This window comes from Halichoerus grypus, chromosome 1, assembly GCF_964656455.1.
Source record: "Halichoerus grypus chromosome 1, mHalGry1.hap1.1, whole genome shotgun sequence".
In the NCBI taxonomy this organism is placed as follows: Eukaryota; Metazoa; Chordata; class Mammalia; order Carnivora; family Phocidae; genus Halichoerus; species Halichoerus grypus.
In genome coordinates this window covers 139,798,388-139,805,957 of record NC_135712.1, presented here as the reverse complement: position 1 = coordinate 139,805,957, position 7,570 = coordinate 139,798,388, and the positions used below count along the sequence as shown (strand labels likewise).

Sequence of the window (7,570 nt, the reverse complement as noted above, 5' to 3'; positions counted from 1 at the left end):
AACTCTTGCTTTACCCAGAGCTAAGCCAATTCACTCTTCAGATATTTGGCCAACATCCAGGAAGAAAAACACAAGGCAACTCAAGTGGTCACAGAAGTAGACCCAGATGGTCTTGCCTCATTCCCACTTTGATCTTTACCTGTTATACTTTCCTTTCTTAGCTTGTTCTTTGACATTTAAGGAAGCAACGAGGCTTGGTTCTTGCAGCTGGACCTTGGGTTGTTGTCTTGGTCAAAAGCATCTTGGTTAATAGATAAACCAAGTGCTATAAGACCTCAAGCCCACAACCTCTCAGGCCAACTAGGGAATGTGAAACACGAAACACTGGAAAATAATCAACTCCTACTTTATTCACACCAGTGAGGAATTGGAGAATTCTACAATATAAATATGTGTGTTGTTTCTGCCGCTCCTGGTGCTGCTTGTGTGCTTGTTCGGTGCGGAACTGGTACGTTTTATGTGAAGCAGCAGCTGAGGAGACTCCGGCGCTCACCATGGCCGACGAAAAGCCCAAGGAAGGAGTCAAGACTGAGAACAACTATCATATTAATTTGAAGGTGGCGGGGCAGGATGGTTCTGTGGTGCAGTTTAAGATTAAGAGGCATACACCACTTAGTAAACTAATGAAAGCCTATTGTGAACGACAGGGTTTGTCAAGGAGGCAGATCAGATTCTGGTTTGACGGGCAGCCAATCAATGAAACAGACACACCTGCACAGTTGGAAATGGAGGCTGAAGATACAAGTGATGTGTTCCAGCAGCAGACAGGAGGCGTCTACTAAAAAGGGAACCTGCTACTTTACTCCAGAACTCTGTTCCTCCAGACCAAGAAGACATTCTCAATTAAAAAGCTGCAATTTGGTTCCACCACATCCTGACTACTACAGTATAGTTTTCTCTATTCTTTCATTTTCCCCTTCCCCATTCCTTTATTGTACATAAAGTAACCGTGTATGTGCACAAACATATTGCATTTTTTAAACTAAATGGCCAATGGTATGTTTTGATCGACATCAAATGGAGATGGGATGGGGGAAAATACTGCTTCTGTGAAAATACCCCCCTCTCCATTAGTGGCATGCTCAGTCAGCTCTTATCTTTATATTCCAGTAAGTTATTTTGCTCTCACTGTTTAACAAAAAAAGAACAACATAAAAATCCTTGCATACCTTGTTCGATTGGCGAATATTAATGTTTTTCATTTATCATTGTAAAACCAAGGACAATTTTATAACTTTTTTGTATGGAGCTGTTACATGTAGGGCAATCTGTTTTTAAGTGGGGATAAATTACTCTAAAAGAAATGAATCCTAGATAGTTTTCCCTTCAAGTCAAGCATCCTGTTTTTTAAATAAACTTCTTGTTTTAAAAAATAAATAAATAAAAATAAATATGTGTGTTTTCAGCCATACTTTGTGCAACATTAGAGCATCTCATCTGCAAAACCTACTAAACTGGAGATTATCAGCTATATAGTGAGAACAAATAAAGCTTATTACATTCTATGTAAAGAAAAAAACCACAACCCTCCAGCCTGCCCTTGTGTGTGTCACTGGCAGATGTGACGACCAGTCAAATCATATGCAAATTCAACCAATCAGAATTTAGCAACTCCTGAATGCTGAAGATGTCTCTTGCAAGTAATTGACTTGTCCCAGCTATCAATTTAAGAAACTATCTGTAGTAACAGTTAAGAAGGCTCATTTTAAGCAAAATAGATGCATTAAAATATGTATTACAAAAGATTAATGTTCAATAATCAAGTTGGTAGTAACTAACAATAAGGTTTTATCCATTTTAAATATCCAATTTAAATGAACAGTTGATTTTGAAAAAGAAATGCAAACGGTAATGAACATGAAAAATTACTTAACTTCATTCCTTAATTTTTAAAATGCAAATCAAGGCAACATACCATTTCTTAACCTATCAGACTGAAATAACAACCTCTCTCAAAGTTAGGTATTCCTCTCCTGATTTTACATACATTTTGCATAGATATTCACTTGTATTTATTTATTTATTTATTTTAAGATTCATTTATTTGAGAGAGAGGGAGAGAGCATGAACATGCACGCAGGGGGAGGAGGGGGAGAGGGGGTGGGCAGAGGGAGAGGGAGAGAATCCTAAGCAGACTCTGCCCTAAGTACAGAGCCCCACATGGGGCTTGATCTCACCACCCCAAGATCAGGACCAGAGCTGAAACCAAGAGTTGAATGCTTAACAGACTGTGCCACCGAGGAGCCCCCATGGATATTCAATTTTAAATGATGAAGTCAGAAATGCAGAGAATTTCAAATCCACAGATACTTCCATTGGATTGGCTGGAGAGGTGTGGAAGAGAACAGGCCAGAAGAACCTGAGGCAAATCTCAGGTTATGGTCAAAGACACCAACATTTTTGTAGTCTTTGATTCCTATGGGTAAATTTGGTTCCCAAAGGATTAAATCCATTTACATCACCACTGTTGATACTTTCAGCAGTATTAGATTTTATTGTTTTAAAAATATTCCTTAGGCAAAAAGGGGGACTCGTGGGTTTGCTTTTGTTGTTTTGAATTGTTTGAATTACTAGTAATTTACATCTTTGTTTTACAGATGCAGTCTTCTTTTATGAACAATTTTGTTCATTATCACTTATCATATTATTCCCTTATTTGACATATGATATTTGCTATGAGTAGTCCTTACTCCACCCTTGTATTTCATTTTGGTTTGATGCTTTTTGGATTATACAAGTTTTTGATTTCTTTTTTTTTTAAGATTTTATGTATTTGACAGAGAGAGAGAAGCAAGAGAGGGAACACAAGCAGGGGGAGTGGGAGAGGGAGAAGCAGGCTTCCCGCCGAGCAGGGAGCCCGACGTGGGGCTCAATCCCAGGACCCTGGGACCATGACCTGAGCCGAAGGCAGATGTTTAACGACTGAGCCACCCAGGCGCCCCACAAGTTTTCTATTTCTTATAGTCAGATTTGTCTCTTTTCCTCAGTAATTAAAACATCTTTTAAAAACATCTTTTCTAAGATTAGAAAATTAAGTATACTCCAAAAATGTGATATTTGGGGTATTTCTTTTTTTTTTTTTTAATTTTAGTTATTTTTTTGAGAGAGAGAGAGAGCACAAGCAGGGGGAGTTTCAGACAGAGGGAGAGGGAGAAGCAGACTCCCTGCTGAGCAGAGAGCCCAATGTGGGGCTTGATCCCAGGACCCTGGGATCATCACCAGAGCCAAAGGCAGATGCTTAACCCACTGAGCCACCCAGGCGCCCCATGACGGTATTTATTTTTAAAACTTCTCACTCTAAAACCACCAAGAATTAATTTTGACATGTTATTTAAGGTATAGATTTAAAAATGAAATTTCCTGGGACGTGTGGGTGGCTCAGTCGTTAAGCGTCTGCCTTCAGCTCAGGTCATGATCCCAAGGTCCTGGGATCGAGTCCTGCATCGGGCTCCCTGCTCAGAAAGGAGCCTGCCTCTCCCTCTGCCTCTGCCTGATGCTTCCCTTGCTTGTGCTCTCTCTCTGTCAGATAAATAAAATCTTGATCTCACGGTCATGAGTTTGAGCCCCACATTGGGTATAGAGATTACTTAAATAAATAAAACTTAAAATTTAACAGACAAAAAAATGTTTAAAAAAAATAAAATAAGATGAAGTTTCCTGCCCCCTACAATTGCTGAGCTGGGCTGCCAGTATCATTTAATGAGTAATTGTTCTCTATACTCATTTGTGGTAGCTGTCTCATCGTATATTCTTATATCCTAAAATTTCTGCAGATTTCATCAGAATTTTGCACAGAACCCAGTTAAAGTTTCATCTGTGGTCACCGTCCCACCCCAAACCCAAATATATGTCATCCACCTAATCAACAAGCCCAGCAGTGTCTAATCCAAAGCGTCTCTTGAAACTAGTGGTCTCCATGTTTATTGCAACACCTGGAGCTCAAGCCACCAGCATCACTTGCTTGGACCAGTTCACGAACTCTGAATTCCCTTTCTGTATGACAGCCAGAGGGATACCTTAAAAATATAAATCCTGCTTATAATCTTCTGCTGCTTATAATGCTTCTTATAGCATTTAGCCTAAAACGTAAAAATGCTTCTTTGGGGACCACAAGCCCCTGGATGATTTGGCCCCTGACCACCTTTCTCGTCTCCTCTCATGTCACTGTCAAGCCACAGTCTCCAGAACTATCTCCTTTCAGGTTCAAGAATACCATAAACTGGTTGTCACACGGAGGCTGCTGTATGTGCTGTCCCCATGCTGAGAAAGCACTTCCTTCTGATTCAGGCGGCAGCCCAGCATTTGGGGCTCACTGACAGGAACTCCTGAGGGGGGGCACTTCCTGAGCTCCCTGTCCGGAGCAGCTCTCCTCTCAGCTTTTCACACCAACCTGCTTTACTTTCTCCCTCACTCATATCAGGAGCTGCAATTGCCTTACCTACTTGTTTTCGATTTTGTCTTCTGTATCCTCTTTTATAATAAAAATTCTTTGAAAGGAAAGATCTTGTGTGTCTTCTTCATTCCCATAAACCCAGTACTTAAAATAGTGAATGTTACCTACTAAGCGTCCAGTAAATTTCTTGAGCGGATGGATGGCTGCGTGAATAGCTGAGTGGCTGGATGAACAGATAATTAGGAAACCCCTGGCACTCTTCCTCAGCAGCTCCATCGTTAGATTAATGTCTTATGCAGTGACTTAGTGTTTGTTATCACCCAAGTATTCATTTTACCCTTTCCTATTCCTTACGGCCCTACAATTGTGAGGCTGTGGTGTGCCATCTCCAGGTCCAGGAGTGGTCCCCATCTTTCCAGGCACAGAGACAGGTTCAGTGACGAGCAGGACAGGATACCTAATTCAGGTCTGAGACTAGAGGAGAAGCCCGGGCCTTCTGGGGAAGACTCTGCCTTTTTCTTCCATATTGTTAAGATATGAATTAGATTTGATGTAATCCCAATGAGAATCCCAGCGGGCTTTTTTTCATAGCAAAAGCAACAATAAAAGGAAGAAATTAACAAAGGTAAATGAAGATACGTTTGAATACATGGTTTTTCTTTTTCTAAAATAGTAATTTAAGTGTTTATTTCATTTACTTCGTCTTTTTCATTTTGTTTTTATAAACTCATGTAAAGCCGCAGCTTTATAGATATTTGTCAAGTTAATTCTAAAATGCATATGGGAATGTACAGGACCTGGAACAGCTGTAGTTTGGGCTGCATCTTTTTAGTGTGGGCATGTGCTATTCATATGCTTTCATTGCTCTTTTAAATATACATTACTTCTATTCTTAATTCCTCCTTTAGTCCCAATATTGCTAGAAAAGAGTGACTGCTTAGCTTCCGTAAATTCCAAAGTGGTTACAGTTTTAAACATTCAAATTTATATTGCTGATCTATAATTTTTTCGGCAATGGTCATTAATATGATCTTGCAATTTCAACCATTTTGGAGGCTAAAAAGAAATTTGAGGTTTCTTTTTTGAAAAATGTTTTTATAAAATTTCTTCAAATTCTTGAAATGTCCTGCCCCGTAGCTTTAAGAGTAAATATCAGCTTAAGTTTCAGTCATCTAATTGCTGCATTTTGCCCATCCTATATTGTGAACCTAAGAATGAAAACCAGGTCTTTACTCTGTGGTTCTCTATGCCCTGTGCCATCAAATCTTTTCAGAGAGAGAAGAAGAGAGGTTCAATAGCTATTCTTTTTTTATTTATTTTTTATTTTTTAAAGATTTCGTTCATTTATTTGAGAGAGAGAATGAGAGAGAGAGAGCACATGAGAGGGGGGAGGGTCAGAGGGAGAAGCAGACCCCGCCGAGCAGGGAGCCCGATGCGGGACTTGATCCCGGGACTCCAGAATCATGACCTGAGCCGAAGGCAGTCGCTTAACCAACTGAGCCACCCAGGCGCCCCTCAATAGCTATTCTTAATGAAGAAATGGCTTCACACCCCAAGCTGTCACACTCTGTCACACAACATCTGAGAATTTTCAACAGAAAATTGGCCACTTTCCTCATGTTCTGAACGGGGAAATTTGAGGAGAATCGCACCCTTTCCATCAATCTGGGATACTTAACTATCCTCTTCTCCACATCCAGTTGCTGCAGTTCACTTGGTATTAATGTGTATACTTTGAACTCCTAAATACAGGAAGTTAATTGAAAGTATACTATGGTCCTCCTTCCACAAAGATAAGATACTGGGAACCGTGTTGCTTCCTGTCTTCACAAGCACAACTAAAGAGATTGAGGTGACACCCAGCCATTTTCCTGGGAATCACAAGTGTAAGCACTGCAATCAGCAATAGTAAGACTAGATCTTCAAAGAAGTAGGCATGCAAAAATCAATAAGTAACAATCAATCTATAAGTAATCATTCTTTCATTTAATTCAGACATTCACTCTTTCTAGATAGCATCTTAAGGTGGCTCAGTTGGTTAAGCAACTGCCTTCGGCTCAGGTCATGATCCCGGAGTCCCGGGATGGAGTCCCGCATCGGGCTACCTGCTCAGCAGGGAGTCTGCTTCTCCCTCTCCCACTCCCCCCTCTTGTGCTCTTTCTCTCTCTCACTCTCTCTCTCAAATAAATAAATAAAATCTTTAAAAAAAAAAAAGAAAGAAACTAGAGTGATCATATGAGACCTTTCCTAAGGCAAAACGGTGCAAAGCAAAGAAGCAATTACCATGAATTTATATAGAAAATTAAAAAAAAAAAAATAGAATTTTTTCTTTCATATTAAATTGTCTTTTTTCTGTTGTTGCCCTTGTTTGGTTCGTTTTGTGTTACCAGTAACCTTTGTAAGTTCACACAATAATAATAGTAATGATGTTAAAGAATTAATAGATTTAACAATCCTCAAAGACATATCTAACATTAATCCTGGCATCCTCAAGGCTAGTACAGAGCCTGGCACCTACTCAGTCCTTCATAAATTTGTGTTAAATGAGGGTACCTGGCACTGAAGAAATGCTGTAATCCTAGAAAAAGCATTATGTTGTCCAAGATAAATCACATACCTGGAGTCAGTAGTTAAGATCCCTTGACTTATTTGGTACTCTGCTGAAGTTTTTCTCTCCGTTCTGGAAGCTCATTTAATCCAACTGTAGTTGGATTAAACAGTTGCTAACAGTTGCTTTATAATCCCACTGAAGGAGGAAGACAGGGACAAAGGAGGGAGAAAAGAGAAAAAAAAAGGAAGGTACATAAACTTTTTTTTTTTAAGATTTTTCTTTCTTTATTTGACAGGGGGAGAGAGTGAGAGAGAGAGAGCACACAAGCAGGGGGAACAGCAGAGGGAGAGAGAGAGAAGCAGGCTCTCCACCAAGCAGGGAGCCCGACGCAGAACTCGATCCCAGGACCCCGGGATCATGACCTGAGCGAAGGCAGACACTCAACCGACTGAGCCACCTAGGCGCCCCAACAACAAACTTTTTCCCTTTCTCCACCTTATCTCTCTTACTGCTTTTTGCTCATAATGAGCCATCTAGGAAGTACATTTGGGTCCAGAAGAGATGGTCTATACCAGGTGTTCAATCAGATATCCTATAGTCCACATTCAGCCCACAGATATGCTTTC

General features: G+C 40.2%; 1 pseudogene; it reads left to right on the top strand.

The window, feature by feature from the left end:
- The first annotated feature begins 445 nt into the window (after window positions 1-445).
- Window positions 446-1,173, top strand: LOC118535147 (small ubiquitin-related modifier 2 pseudogene; annotated as a pseudogene).
- The last annotated feature ends 6,397 nt before the right edge of the window (window positions 1,174-7,570 follow it).